This window comes from Indicator indicator, chromosome 24, assembly GCF_027791375.1.
Source record: "Indicator indicator isolate 239-I01 chromosome 24, UM_Iind_1.1, whole genome shotgun sequence".
NCBI classification, from domain to species: Eukaryota; Metazoa; Chordata; class Aves; order Piciformes; family Indicatoridae; genus Indicator; species Indicator indicator.
In genome coordinates, this window is record NC_072033.1 from 2255360 (window position 1) to 2270360 (window position 15001).

The following is a 15001-nucleotide window of genomic DNA, read 5'->3' on the forward strand; positions in this document are numbered from 1 at the left end:
TTTCTCTTTTTCCTTTTTTCTCTTTTTTCCTCCTTTTTTTCTCCTATTTCCTCCTTTTTTCTTTTTTCTCATTTTTCTCTCCCTTTTTTCCTCATTTTTCTCTCCTTTTTCCTCCCTTTTTTCTCCTATTTTCTCCTTTTTTACTCCTTTTTCCTCCTTTTATTCCTCCTTTTCTCTCATTTTTTCTCTCTTTTTTCCTCTTTCTTCTCCACTTTTTTCTCTTTTTTCTCTTTTTTATCTCCTTTTTCTTCATTTTTCCTCCTTTTTTCCTCCTTTTTTCCTCTCCTTTTTTCCCCTCCTTTTTTCCCCTCATTTTTTTTTCTCCTTTTTTCCTCCTTTTTAAATCCTATTTTCTCCCTTTTTTCTCCTTTATTCTAATTTTTCTCTCCTTTTTTCTTCCCTTTTTTCTCCAATTTTCTCCTTTTTTGTCTCCTTTTTTCTCCTTTTTTCCCTCCTTTTTTCTCATTTTTTTCTCTCCTTTTTTTTTTCTCATTTTTGTCTCCTTTTTCCCCTCCTTTTTTCTCCTTTTTTTCCTTCTTCCTCCCCTCCCCCACACATTTTTCCTTCTTTTTTTCCTCTTTTTTTTCCCTCCTTTCCCCCCTTTTTTATTTTGAACTCCAGTGGATAATGGGAAAAGGAAATGAGATTTTTTTTCCCCGTTTTCTTTAAAGATTTTTTCCACTGGTAAGTCATCCAGCATGACCAAGCAAATGTCTCTGCCATCCCCAATCTTATCTTTAGGAGAAGAGCCACGGATTTCCTACCAGAATATTATTCTTATTCTTTTTTCCCACATATATCTATGCCCAGAAAAATGCATTGGTATGGGGAATGTGCAGTGCAGAGCATCTACTTATGCAGCAATGTGCCTCTGTTAGCACTGAAGGAGAAATTCAAGGATCCTGCACAGCCTGGAATGTCCTCACTCTGAGTGCATGGAGGAGCTCAACACTTTCTGGGCTTTTTGGATTTTTTTTTTTTCCTTCCCTCTGGTGTTTCCAGCTTGGCCTTGTTTTTTAGCTATTAATAGTAAAATGTGTTCTGCTGTGGAAAGAAAAAAACCCCACACCCAACAGTCTTGTCCCTCCAATGACCCTAGGAGTGAGCTAGTGAAACATCAATACCTGATTACATTTGCCCTGCACAACATTGAGCCAGAGTGGTGGGGAAGGAAGGGGAATAGAGGAGCTCCATTTATCACAGAATCACAGAACCAGCCAGGTTGGAAAAGACCTCAGAGATCATCAAGTCCAACCTAGCACCTAATACCTAACACCTCCTGACAACTAAACCCTGGCTCCAAGGGACACATCCAAGCTTTTTTTGAACACCTCCAGGGATGGTGACTCCACCACCTCCCTGGGCAGCACATCCCATGGCCAATTACTCTTTCTGTGAAGAACTTTCTCCTCACCTCCAGCCTAAACCTCCCCTGGCACAGCTTGAGGCTGTGTCCTCTTGTTCTGGTGCTGGTTGCCTGGGAGAAGAGCCCAACCCCTCCTGGCTACAACCTCCCTTCAGGTAGTTGTAGACAGCAATGAGGTCTGCCCTGAGCCTCCTCTTCTCCAGGCTGAACACCCCCAGCTCCCTCAGCCTCTCCTCACAGGGCTGTGCTCCAGACCCCTCCCCAGCCTCATTGCCCTTCTCTGGACACATTAAGTATCTCAATGTACTTCTTAAATTGGGGGTTGAAGGCAGCTGAAGGATCTGTACAGCTGTAGATGTCTGCAGTGGTGTTGTGTCAGTGTGACCAACCTCAGCCAGCCTCCAGCCTGCCTGTTCTGGGCTTGTTGCAAGCCTGCTGGTGTATCCCCATGGCTGCTCTAAAGGAGGTCTACAAGAAAGTTGGGCAGGGACTTGTGGCAAGTGCTTGTAGGATGAGGGACAAGGGGTTTGGGCTGGAAGAGGGGAGACTGAGACTGGAGATGAGGAAGAAATTCTTTTCAGTGAGGGTAGGGAGATACTAGAACAGGTTGCCCATGGAGGCTGTGGATGCCTCCTGCCTGGAGGTGTTCAAGGCCAGGCTGGATGAAGCCTTGAGCAAGCTGGGCTGGTGGGAGGTGTCCCTGCCCATGGCAGGGGGCTGGGACAGATGAGCTTTCAGGTCCCTTCCAACGCAAACCATTCTGTGATTCTGCAGACACCTCCTTAAACAACAGTTAAATGCTTGTGCTCAGCAAGGAATGTAAGCATTGGAAGCAAGGTTTGCATTGAAAGGGGCTGCTCTGCTCTTCACTGGGACCATCAGGAGCTCCATTTCTTGCTTGCAGGTCACCACTATGAGCTCCATCAAGGTGTTAGGAGGAGGCATGGAGCCTGTGTTTGTCCCATCAAGGTGTTATGAGGAGGCATGGAGCCTGGGTTTGCTCCATCAAGGTGTTAGGAGGAGGCATGGACCTGGGTTTGCTCCATCAAGGTGTTAGGAGGGGGTATGGAGCCTGGGTTTGCTCCATCAAGGTGTTAGGAGGGGGCATGGAGCCTGGGTTTGCTCCATCAAGGTGTTATGAGGAGGTATGGAGCCTGGGTTTGCTCCATCAAGGTGTTATGAGGAGGTGTGGAGCCTGGGTTTGCTCCATCAAGGTGTTAGGAGGGGGCATGGAGCCTGGGTTTGCTCCATCAAGGTGTTAGGAGGGGGCATGGACCTGGGTTTGCTCCATCAAGGTGTTATGAGGAGGTATGGAGCCTGGGTTTGCTCCATCAAGGTGTTATGAGGAGGTATGGAGCCTGGGTTTGCTCCATCAAGGTATCCAAGCATTTGTATCACCTACAACATGAGAAGAAATTTAATCCTTTGTCTTACAGTATTTGGACCTTTTGTCCTCATGTTAAAGGAGATTTCACAGGGGACATTTGCCAAGGGCTTGCAGTGATAGGACCAGGGGCAATGGCTTTGAGCTGGAAGAGGGGAGATTGAGACTGGAGATGAGGATGAAATTCTCTGCAGTGAGGGTGGGGAGACACTGGAAGAGGTTACCCAGGGAGGCTGTGAACACCTCATTTCTGAGAGTGTTTCTGCCCAGGCTGGATGAGCATCCTGGGCTAGCAGAAGGTGTCTCTGCCTGTGGCTGGGGGGTTGGAACTGGATGATCTTTAAGGTCCCTTCCAACCCAAGTCCTTCTATAACTCTGCTCCTGGAGCATTTCCAGTCAGACCACAACTGCAGCATTAAGTTCACCTGGGCTCAGGTTCACCTGGCAAGGGGCTGAGTGCTGAAGCTGTAGAAAAGCTGAGATCTCTGCTGTGATCCATGAATCATCCGTCCTCAGCTGGACCCACCAGCCACAAGAGCTCTTTAAACCCCAGCACACAGTCAGCAATAATAGCTAATGAAAAAATGCATCCCTGGAGAAATAAAGCAGGTACTAAAAATGTATTTGTGAGGCACTTCTGTTGAGTCTAAAGGAGAGGCAAATATAGAATCAGAGAACCAGTCAGGGTTGGAAGGGACCTCAAGGCTCAGCCAGCTCCAACCCCCCTGCCATGGGCAGGGACACCTCACACCACAGCAGGTTGCTCACAGCCACATCCAGCCTGGCTGCAAAAACCTCCAGGGATGAGGCTTCCACCACCTCCCTGGGCAACCTCTGCCAGGCTCTCACCACCCTCATGGGGAACAACTTCTTCCTTACATCCAGTCTGAATCTCCCCACTTCCAGCTTTATTCCATTCCCCCCAGTCCTATCACTACCTGATATCCTCAAAAGTCCCTCCCCAGCTTTCTTGGAGTCCCCTTCAGATCCTGCAAGGCCACAAGAAGGTCTCCTGGGAGCCTTCTCCTCTCCACACTGCACAACCCCAACTTTCTCAGGCTGTCTCCAGAGCAGAGCAGCTCCAGCCCTCTGCTCATCCTCATGGCCCTTCTCTGGACACCTTCCAGCACCTCCAGATCCTTCCTGGAACAGAGGCTCCAGAACTGGACCCAGAGCTCCAGCTGTGGTCTGGCCACACTTCTCTTGCTGCAGCCCAGGCTCTGCTTGGCTCTCTGGGCTGCAAGTGCTCACTGCTGGCTCCTGCTGAGCTTCTCATTCCCCAGCACCCCCAAGTCCCTCTCCTCAGGGCTGCTCTCCAGCCAGTCCCTGCCCAGCCTGGATTTGTGCTTGGGATTGCCCTGACCCAGCTGCAGTACTTTGCCCTTGGTCTTGTTGAACCTCAGGAGGTTGTCATGGGCCCAGCTCTGCAGCCTGTCCAGGTCCCTCTGGATGGATCCCTTCCCTCCAGCCTGTCTGCTGCACCACACAGCTTGGTGTCATCAGCAAACCTGCTGAGGCTGCACTCAATGCCTCTGTCCATGGCACCAACAAAGATGTTGAACAAGCCTGGTCCCGGGGCTGAGCCCTGAGGGACTCCACTTGTCCCTGGCCTCCACTTGGACCTGGACCCTGCTGGCTGCGTTCTGACCTCAGATAAAATGAAGCAAAAAAAAAAAAAAAAAGAAGAGTTTTCCTCTTCTCACCATTCTTTTCAGTTTTTATTCCAAGCTGCAAGCCAACAAGGCCACCAAATTGTGCTCCTGGTCCTTTCATCCCCCTGCACTTGGAGCAGGAGCTGTCAGACATCTTCATGTCAGCAGACCTAAGAAGAAAGATTTCCCTTCCTCTTTGGTCTTCCTTCCTCCCCATCCTGTTCTGGGATTGCAAAGCTGAGCTAACCCTTCCCACCTCACACACAGACATGCTGACAGTGGTTTAGCTGTGTGAAGTGAGGCTTGCCTTACAGCCTTTGCTGTTGGACCACCTGAGGGTGGATCAGTCCACACAGCAAAGGCTGGGCAGGGGGAGGGCAGGTGTCTGAATGTCTTACCAACAGTCAAACAGGATGGGAAGCAGCTTCATGCAGGAGGACTCTGTGGAGTCCTGAGGGGTAATAAGTGATCCATGGGACAGCAATGTTCCCCTGTGGCCAAGAAGGCCAATGGGGTCCTGGGGGGCATTAAGAAGACTGTGGCCAGCAGAGCCAGGGAGGTTCTCCTCCCCCTCTACTCTGCCCTGCTGAGACCTCACCTGGAATATTGCATCCAGGTCTGGGCTCCCCAGTTCAAGAGGGACAGGGATCTGCTGGAGAATGTCCAAGGGAGGGCTCCAAGGATGCTGAAGGGACTGGAGCACCTGTGTGATAAGGAAAGGCTGAGAGACCTGGAGCTGTTTAGTCTGGACAAGAGAAGGCTGAGAGGAGATCTGATCAATAGTTACAAATATCTGAACGGGGGGAGGAGGGGCAAGAAGGGGCCAGGCTCTGTTCAGTGTTGTCCTGGGACAGGACAAGGGGCAGTGGACACAAACTGAACACAGGAAGTTCTGCTTCACCGTGAGGAGGAACTTCTTTGCTGTGAGGGTGCTGGAGCCCTGCAGCAGGCTGCCCAGAGAGGTTGTGGAGTCTCCTGCTCTGGGAGCTTTAAAGCCTTGCCTGGATGTAGTCTTGTGTGACCTGCCCGAGGCTACCCTGGTCTGGCAGGGGGGGCTGGACTGGATGATCTCCAGAGGTCCCTTCCAACCCCTCCATTCTGTGATGTGCTAAGAACATTTGCCTGCACACAGCCTGTAATGAACACCAGATGTCCTGGAAGCAGAGCTTGGCAGATCTGGGATTCACCTTTGCTTGCTTTTCAGACAGCTCTGTCCTAGGCAGGGTTCTCAGGGGCAGTGTCAAATAGCTGATGTTCAGAGGGAATTTGCTCAGGAGCTCTAGAAACAATGCAATACCTTACAAAAAAGCTTCATTTCCAGGCTTCTGATGACTTGGTAGTGTCTAGGAGGCAATCAGTGACTAGGGCCCTCCCCACCTCCTGCTCCAGTCTCTCCCCACCCTCACTCTAAAGCATTTCTTCCTCATCTCCAGTCTCAATCTCCCCTCTTCCAGCTCAAAGCCATTGTCCCTCATCCACAGCCTCCCTGGGCATCCTGTTTCAGTGTCTCACCACCCTCACTCTAAAGAATTTCTTCCTCATCTCCAGTCTCAGTCTTCCCTCTTCCAGCCTAGAGCCATTGCTCCTTGTCCTATCACTCCCAGCCCTTGTCCAAAGTCCCTCCCCAGCTCTCCTGTATCTCTTTTCAGGTACTGGAAGGCTGCTCTGAGGTCTCCCCTTCTCTTCTCCAGGCTGAGCAGCCCCAACTCTCATAGCCTGTCCTTCTCAGGAGGCTGCTGAGTGTTTCCAAAGCTGCTCCTGAAGTTCATGGAGACTTTCTCCCCAGCACATCTCTACTGTCTGCTATAAAGCAGAGAGCTCCAGGACTGCCCTTTCTTATAACCACTCATCTTAACTGGTGTCCTTGGGGTTGTAAATTGATGTGAGGGGAAGGTCAGAACAGCTTCAGCTACCTTTGACCACATCATAAATCTTTCCCAGGGCAGAAGGATTTGACATCACCATCAAGAAAGGCTGAACTGTGGCCTGGGTCCCTTTCCCCACTGAGTCAGTTGCTGTGGGACATGAGGGCTGCTCTCACCTGGGGGGTGTGGGGGGTCAAAGAGCTGCACACCATGCCCTGAACCAACCACTCCCCCACCAGGGACAGGCAAGGAAATCTCTAATTCCTCAGAGCTTGGTAATGCCACCCAAAGCAGGACAAGAGTGGTGCTGAATGGTGCCACATCCAGCTGGCAGCCAGGCACCAGTGGTGTCCCCCAGGGATCAGGGCTGGGCCCCATCCTGTTCAATATCTTTATTGATGATCTGGATGAGGGGATTGAGTCCATCATCAGTGAGTTTGCAGATGACAGCAAGTTAGGAGCAGGTGTGGAGCTGTTGGAGGGGAGGAGAGCCCTGCAGAGGGACCTGGCCAGGCTGGATGGCAGAGGCCAATGGGATGAGATTGAACAAGGCTGAGTGCAGGGTTCTACACTTTGGCCACAACAACCCCAGGCAGTGCTACAGGCTGGGGACAGAGTGGCTGAGAGCAGCCAGGCAGAGAGGGACCTGGGGGTGCTGGGTGACAGCAGCTGAACAGGAGCCAGCAGTGTGCCCAGGTGGGCAGGAGAGCCAATGGCATCCTGGCCTGGATCAGGAACAGTGTGGCCAGCAGGAGCAGGGAGGTTATTCTGTCCCTGTGCTCAGCACTGGTCAGGCCACACCTTGAGTGCTGTGTCCAGTTCTGGGCTCCTCAGTTCAAGAGAGATGTTGAGGGACTGGAAGGTGTCCAGAGAAGGGCAACAAAGCTGGGGAGGGGTCTGGAGCACAGCCCTGTGAGAGAGGCTGAGGGAGCTGGGGGTGTTTAGCCTGGAGAAGAGGAGGCTCAGGGCAGACCTCATTGCTGTCTACAGCTCCCTGAAGGGAGGTTGTAGCCAGGTGGGGGTTGGGCTCTTCTCCCAGGCAAGCAGCAGCAGAAGGAGGGGACACAGTCTCAAGCTGTGCCAGGGCAGGTCTAGGCTGGGGGTTAGGAGGAAGTTCTTCCCAGAGAGAGAGATTTGCCATTGGGATGTGCTGCCCAGGGAGGTGGTGGAGTCACCATCCCTGGAGATGTTCAAGAGAAGCCTGGATGAGGCACTTGGTGCCATGGTCTGGTTGATTGGATAGGGCTGGGTGCTAGGTTGGACTGGAGGATCTTGGAGGTCTCTTCCAACCTGGTTCATTCTGTGATTCTCTGATTCTATGATTCTATGATTCTGTGATTCTATGATTCTATGATTCTGTGATTCTATGATTCTGTAATTCTGTGATTCTGTGATTCTATGATTCTGTAATTCCGTGATTCTATGATTCTGTGATTCTGTGATTCTATGATTCTGTGATTCATTTTGTGCCTGTGCTATTACAACTGTTGCAGTCTGATTGCAGCCAGGCCAAAAAGTCATCTCTGAAATGAGGTGGAATGATCCTTTTCTGTCACCCTGCTGGGCAGGAATGGATCCTTACCTCCTGCACTTGCCACAGGCCCCTCCTTCACCCCAGTGCATGAGGCTGGTGGCTGTATGCTGTAATCAGGCTTCTGCTCAGGCTGGTGGTGTGAATCACTGTGGTGCTGGTGGTGGTGGAGAAGCAATTGCTGAGTTTGCCTCTCTCAGCTCCTTCTGAAAGAGGGATTTGTGTCTCCACAGGGGTTTGCTTATCATACTATCCAAATTTTATTACTTTTTTTTTTTTTTTGCACCATTCTCCCTTAAAATGAGGATTTCCTCCCTCTTGCCTTCGTGTTGTCATGGAAATTGCTTTCTTTGTTTGTTTGTTATTATTATTTTTGGGAATCCTACAGCCAGAAGTGTTCTGCCCTGCTTGCAGCTCGTGGTCAAAGCAGTTCTGTGGAGCTGATAAAAAGCTTGGCACCCACCCCAGAACTTCCAGGAGTGTGCTTAAAACATGGAGGTGCTGGAGTCTGTCCAGAGAAAGGCAACTAAGCTGGGGAAGGGTTTGGAGAACAAGGCTGGGGAGGAGCAGCTGAGGGACCTGGGGGTGTGCAGTGTGGAGAGGAAGAGGCTGAGGGAGACCTCATTGCTCTCTACAGCTCCCTGCAAGGAGGCTGCAGTGAGGTGGGGGTTGGTTCTTCTCCCTAGGATCAGGTGAGAGAAGGAGAGGAAATTTCCTGAAATTGTGCCAGGAGGGTTAGGTTGGAGATGAGGAAAAATATCTTTGCTGCAAGAGTGGTCAGGGATTGGCAGAGGCTGCCCAGGGAGGTGGTGGAGTCCCCATCCCTGGAGGCGTTCAAGAAAGCTGTGGCCATGGCACTTGGGGCCATGGTTTGGTGGCCATGGTGGGGTTGGGTTGCTGGTTGGACTCCATGATCTCAGAGGACTTTTCCAACCAGAATGATTTTATGATTCTGTGACTGATTTTCCTGTGTTCACTGTGTGTGTGTTCTCTCCCCAACCCCCAAGGGACTGAGCAGGCAGATTTCTGTGAAAGGGAGGGAAGTGCAGGAAGCAGATTGAGGGGACACCAGTCCCCAGCACCTACAGCAGCCCCAGCCTGTGCTCCTCTTCCCCACAGGGCTCTTTGCACCCTTGCTCTCCTGCAGTGCCCTTCACTTCCAGCTTAGGAGAGCTAAGCCAGGCAGGACAGCGAGGTCCCCTTGGGCTGCAGCCCAGGGTGATGTGTTCCTCAGCTGCTCCTCACTGCTGAGCTGTCTCCTCCTCTGAGCAGCTCCTGCAAGCCACCCCTCACTCCCTGCTTCACTCCCCAGTTTGGCAGCCTTGCTAATAGCTTCTTATTTTAGCTGCTGGAGGATTGTGTGTGACACTGAGATGCAAACACACTCACAGCTCACACCCTTCTGCAAAGCTCTCTTTTCCTGCATGCACAAGGCTCTGCTTCCAAGCCCTTTGCCTTCCCCTGCTTTTGAGGCTCTCAACTTCACAGCCTGATACTGGAAATGGTTGCACTGCTCATGAAGAGAGTCCTGTGTCCTGCTTGGGACCCTCCACAGCCCAGAAGGTGTGCTGCAGTTGGTGGGGAGCTGTGGGTTGTGATTGCAGTTTCAGTCATAGATTCATGCAATGGTTTGGGTTGGAAGGGAGCTTAAAGATCATCCAGTTCCAGTCCCCTGTTATAGGCAGGGACACCTCCCACTAGGAAAGTTTGCTCCAGGCCCCATCCAACCTGGCCTTCAACACCCCCAGGGATGGGGACTACACCTCCTCCCTGGGCAGCCTGTTCCAATCCCTGGTCACTCTTGCAGCTAAGAAATTTTGCCTCATCTCCAACCTAACCTCCCCTGGCACCATTTCAGGCCATTTCCTCTCCTTTTCTCACCTGGTCCTAGGGAGCAGAGCCCAACCCCCACCTCACTGCAACCTCCTTGCAGGGAGCTGTAGAGAGCAATGAGGTCTCCCCTCAGCCTCCTCTTTTCCACACTGCACACCCCCAGCTCCCTCAGCTGCTCCTCCCCAGCCCTGTTCTCCAGACCCTTCCCCAGCTTGGTTGCCTTTCTCTGGACACATTCAAGCACTTCAATATTTTAAGCACACTCCTGGAAGTTCTGGGGTGGGTGCCAAGCTTTCATCAGCTCCACAGAACTGCTTTGGCCACGAGCTGCTGTTCTCCAGACCCTCCACCAGCTTTAGCTTTGTTGCCCCTTGGCTTTGTTGCCTTTCTTGTCTGTAGATAGGAACAGAAGGAGACAGGCAGAGGTGTCCCACCCCAGGGTGGTTGTATGTGTAGATGGTCTTCAATCCAGTCAGGTAATTACTGTTAGCCATGCAGGAGAGTGCCCTGAGTGCTCTGCTCAAATCCCCACCTCAGTTTGCAGTTATTTGGTGAATTCAGACTGTGACAGAATGGGAAGGGACCCTCAAAGGTCATCTTGTCCAACTCCCCTGCAGAGAGCAGGGACACCCCAAACTAGATCAGGTTTCTCAGGACCCCATCCAGCCTGACCTTGAATATCTCCAGGGACAGAGCCTCCACCACCTCCCTGGGCAACCTCTTCCAGCATCTCACCACATTTCCCTCTTTAACTTTACCAAGTAAGAGAGGCCTCAGTGATTTTGGACTCAATGATCTTTGAGGTCTCTTCCAGCCTTCTTGATTCTATGATTCTCTGATTCCTGGAAGGGACACAGATTTATAGGGAAAATGAAGGAAAATGGGAGCTGGAAGCTCTGTCTTTAGGAGCTGCTTTTCTGCAGCTCCTCTCACAGGCAGACTGAGATAAAGTAATTAAACCAAAGGGACTGGAAATAAAGCAAAGAAGATCTTGAAGCTTGAACTTAGGTAATGAATGCTTGCCTCTCACATCTGCCTTTTGTTTGCAGCAGTCAGGTCTGCAGGGTGTATCAGCAAATAAGTGCAGGGAAATTGTGCATTCCCAAGCACTTGATTTCTCGTGTAGCCATTTGAATAATGCCAAATTGAGCATGAAGCTGACTGGATGCAATTGCTGTCATCAGAACACAAGAATGAGTGGGCTGGGGAAGGTTCTCCTCCTTCCCAGCAGTTGCCCAGGGAGGAGAACTGCTGAAAGGCAGAGGGAGGACACGACGATGCCATTGCCTGTGTGGTCCCAAGGCTCTCCTTCAGGGCACAGGCAGCAGGGGCTGGGTGCACTTTGCTTAGCTGCTGGAGGTCCAGCAGAATGTGGCAGCTCCAGGGAATGGAGCTCAGCTGGGTCCTCAGTGCTCCCTCACCCCCTTCCCTCTCCTAGCACCACTGATGCTCGTGCTGCTGGTGCCTGATGAAGAGCAAAGTGAATCAAGCTCAAGCCTGTGTGCTGCAGGCTCAAGGTCCCATCCAACCTGGCCTTCAGCACCTCCAGCAAGGGGATGCCCACAGCCTCCCTGGGCAACCTGCTCTGTCACAGGAAGAGGGCAGAGGAGAGAGAGAAAGAAGATGGCAGTCAAGAAGCTGGGCAGGAGCCAGCTGTGGCCACTGGCAGCCCAGAAGGCAGATGGTGTCCTGGGCTGTATCCAAAGCTGTGTGGCCAGCAGGTCAAGAGAGCTGATCCTCCCCTTCTGCTCTGCTCAGGTGAGACCTCACCTTGAGTGCTGCATCCAGCTCCAGGGCCCCCAACACAAGAGAGACATGGAGCTGATGGAGAGGTCCAGAGGAGGCCACAGAGATGATCAGAGGGCTGGAAAACCTCCCCTATGGGGACAGGCTGAGAGAGTTGGGGCTGTTCAGCCTGGAGAAGAGAAGGCTCCAGGGAGACCTTAGAGCTGCATTTCAATATCTGAAGGGGGCTGCAGGAAGGCTGGGGAGGGACTGTTCAGAAGGACCTGTGGGGATAGGATAAGAGGCAATGGTTTGCAACTGGAGCAGGGGAGATTTAGGTTGAACATCAGGAGGAAGTTCTGCACAGTGAGAGTGGTGAAATCCTGCAACAGGTTGCCCAGGGATTGGTTGAGGCAATCCCTGGAGACATTTTAAGGTTAAACTCCATGGGGCCCTGAGCAACCTGCTCTAGTTGAAGATGTCTTTGCTCACTGCAGAGGATTTGGACAAGAGGACCTCTGAGGGTCCTTTCCAACCCAATGCATTGTTTGATTCCCTGATTCCCATTGTTTTTGGAACATCAGCTCCTCAGGTTAGCACAAACCCCACCAAGTGCCATCAGGAGGCATCTGTGCTCCTCTTGGGCTCCGCCAGCAGAAGAACTGTCACAGCTGCAAGAAGTTTAACAAGATTAGGAAAAACCACTCAGAAAGAGGCTAAGGGAACTCCACACTGATCAATATTTCTCATTTGTCACCACATAAATAGTACCTCTTGAGCTGGTTAATTCCTGCTCCACCTGCCAAATAGCCCTTGCAGTAAATTAAATCCCCATGTTAATGGTGTGTGGATGTGGCTGACAGCCCAGCTGAAGCTGTCTGGGGGAAGATGTTCCCATCCACACCTGCCTCTTGTAAAACAAGGTGGCCTTTGTTACCATCTTACAGCAAAATGCCAAGGGATTGATTCAACCTGGGCTGAAAAAAAAAATGAATCCATGAAAAGAATGCAACCTGCTGTAGTGTGAGGTGTCCCTGCCCATGGCAGGAGGGGTTGGAACTGGATGAGCCTTGAGGTCCCTTCCAACCCTGACAATTCTGGGATTCTAGGATTCAAACATACAAATGGAAGTCAAGTGGCTGGTTGGGGTAAAACCTCAGCCCTGTGCTGCTGCAGGGCCAAAGCAGTGACCCTGCCCCTGACCTGGGCACACCTCAAATACTGGGTCCAGTTTTGGGCACTGGAGTACAAGAGAGACATTGAGGTGCTGGAATGGGTACAGAGAAGGACAATGAAGCTGGTGAGGAGAGGCTGAGGGAGCTGGGGGTGTTTAGGCTGAAGAAGAGGAGGTAGAGAGGAGACCTCACTGCTCTCCACAGCTACCTGAAAGGAGGTTGGAGTGAGGCTGGTTATGACCTCTTCCTCCAAGTAACTAACTACAGGACAAGAGGAAAGGGCCTCAAGCTGCACCAAAGGAGGTTTAGATTGGAGATTAGGAAGAATTTCTTTGCTGCAAGAGTGGTCAGGGATTGGAACAGGCTGCCCAGGGATGTGGTGGAGTCCCCATCCCTGGAGGTGCTCAAGAAAGCTGTGGACAGGGCACTTGGGGCCATGGTTTAGTGGCCATGGTGGTGTTGGATTGAAGAACTCAATGATCCTGGAGGGCTTCTCCAACTGAAACAATTCTCTGATTCTAGTGAATCATTTCCCTGCCCCTACTCTCCATCCCCAGTGGAGAAGAGGTTAAATATTTAGGACAGCAAACACCAGGATGAAAACTGGGAGGATGAGGAATCAATGCTCCCACAGTCCCTCCCCCATGGAAGGTGGTGCTGGTGGCACTGGGGCTGGTCCTGCTGCAGCAAATGCCAGGACAAGAGGAAAGGGCCTCAAGCTGCACCAAAGGAGGCTTAGATTGGAGATTAGGAAGAATTTCTTCACTGCAAGAGTGGTCAGGGTTTGGAACAGGATGCCCAGGGAGGTGGTGGAGTCCCCATTCCTTGAGGTGTTCAAGAAACCTAGGGACAGGGCACTTGGGAACGTGGTCTAGTGGGTATGGAGGTGTTGGGTAGAAGGCTGGACTTGATGATCTTAGAGAGCTTTGCCAACCTTAATGATTTTAGGATTTTTTTGGGTTTTTTTTTTTTTTTTTTGGTAAATTGTATGGCAGCAAAAAGATGTCTGAATTCTGAATGGTCAATGGTGTGGAGCTGAGCACAAGCAGTTCAGTTTTTCATAGACTCATAGAATTATGAAATGGGTTGGGTTGGAAGGGACCTGAAAGCTCATCTGGGCCCAGCACCCTGCCATGGGCAGGGACACCTCCCACCAGCACAGGTTCCTCAAGGTTGCTTCATCCAACCTGGCCTTGAACACCTCCAGGGAGGAGGCATCCACAGCCTCCCTGGGCAACCTGTTCCAGTGTCTCCCCACCCTCACTGTCAAGAATTTCTTCCTCATCTCCACTCTCACTCTCCCCTCTCCCAGCTCAAAGCCATTGTCCCTCGTCCTGGCACTCCCCAGCCCTTGTCAAAAGTCATTCCCCACTTTCTTGGGGTCAAGTCAAGGTTATCTGCAGGTCCAGAATCCTGAGTATTAATTTTGCCTTTAAAATCAGAATTTTATCTTTATTTGTTTGCTTTTCTGTCCTTCAAAAATCTCAACACAGTATCACAGGATGGTAGGAGTTGAAAGGGACCTGTGGCCACACCCAAAGAGTGGTTGTCAATGGCTCCATGTCCAAGTAGAGGCCAGGGACAAGTGGAGTCCCTCAGGGCTCAGCCCTGGGACCAGGCTTGTTCAACATCTTTGTTGGTGCCATGGACAGAGGCATTGAGTGCACCCTCAGCAGGTTTGCTGATGACACCAAGCTGTGTGGTGCAGCAACACTGAGGAGATCCATCCAGAGGACTGGACAGAGATCCATCAGACCGACAGCTGAGAGATCCATCCAGAGGGACCTGGACAGGCTGGAGGGAAGGGATCCATCCAGAGGGACCTGGACAGGCTGGAGAGGTGAGTCCATGACAACCTCCTGAGGTTCAACAAGACCAAGGGCAAGGTCCTGCAGCTGGGTCAGGGCAATCCCAAGCACAAATCCAGGCTGGGCAGGGACTGGCTGGAGAGCAACCCTGAGGAGAGGCACTTGAGGGTGCTGGGGGATGAGAAGCTCAGCAGGAGCCAGCAGTGAGCACTTGCAGCCCAGAGAGCCAAGCAGAGCCTGGGCTGCAGCAGGAGAAGTGTGGCCAGCAGGGCCAGGGAGGGGATTCTCCCCCTCTGCTCCACTCTGCTGAGACCACAGCTGGAGCTACTGGATCCAGGTCTGGAGCCTCTGTTCCAGGAAGGATCTGGAGGTGCTGGAAGGTGTCCAGAGAAGGGCCACGAGGATGAGCAGAGGGCTGGAGCTGCTCTCCTATGAGGACAGACTGAGAGAGTTGGGGTTGTGCAGTGTGGAGAGGAGAAGGCTCTGAGGAGACCTTCTTGTGGCCTTCCAGGATCTGAAGGGGGCTCCAAGAGAGCTGGGGAGGGACTTTTTAGGCTCTCAGGTAGTGACAGGACTGGGGGGAATGGAACAAAGCTGGAAGTGGGGAGATTCAGACTGGAGGTAAGGAAGAAGTTGTTCCCCATGAGGGTGGTGAGAGACTG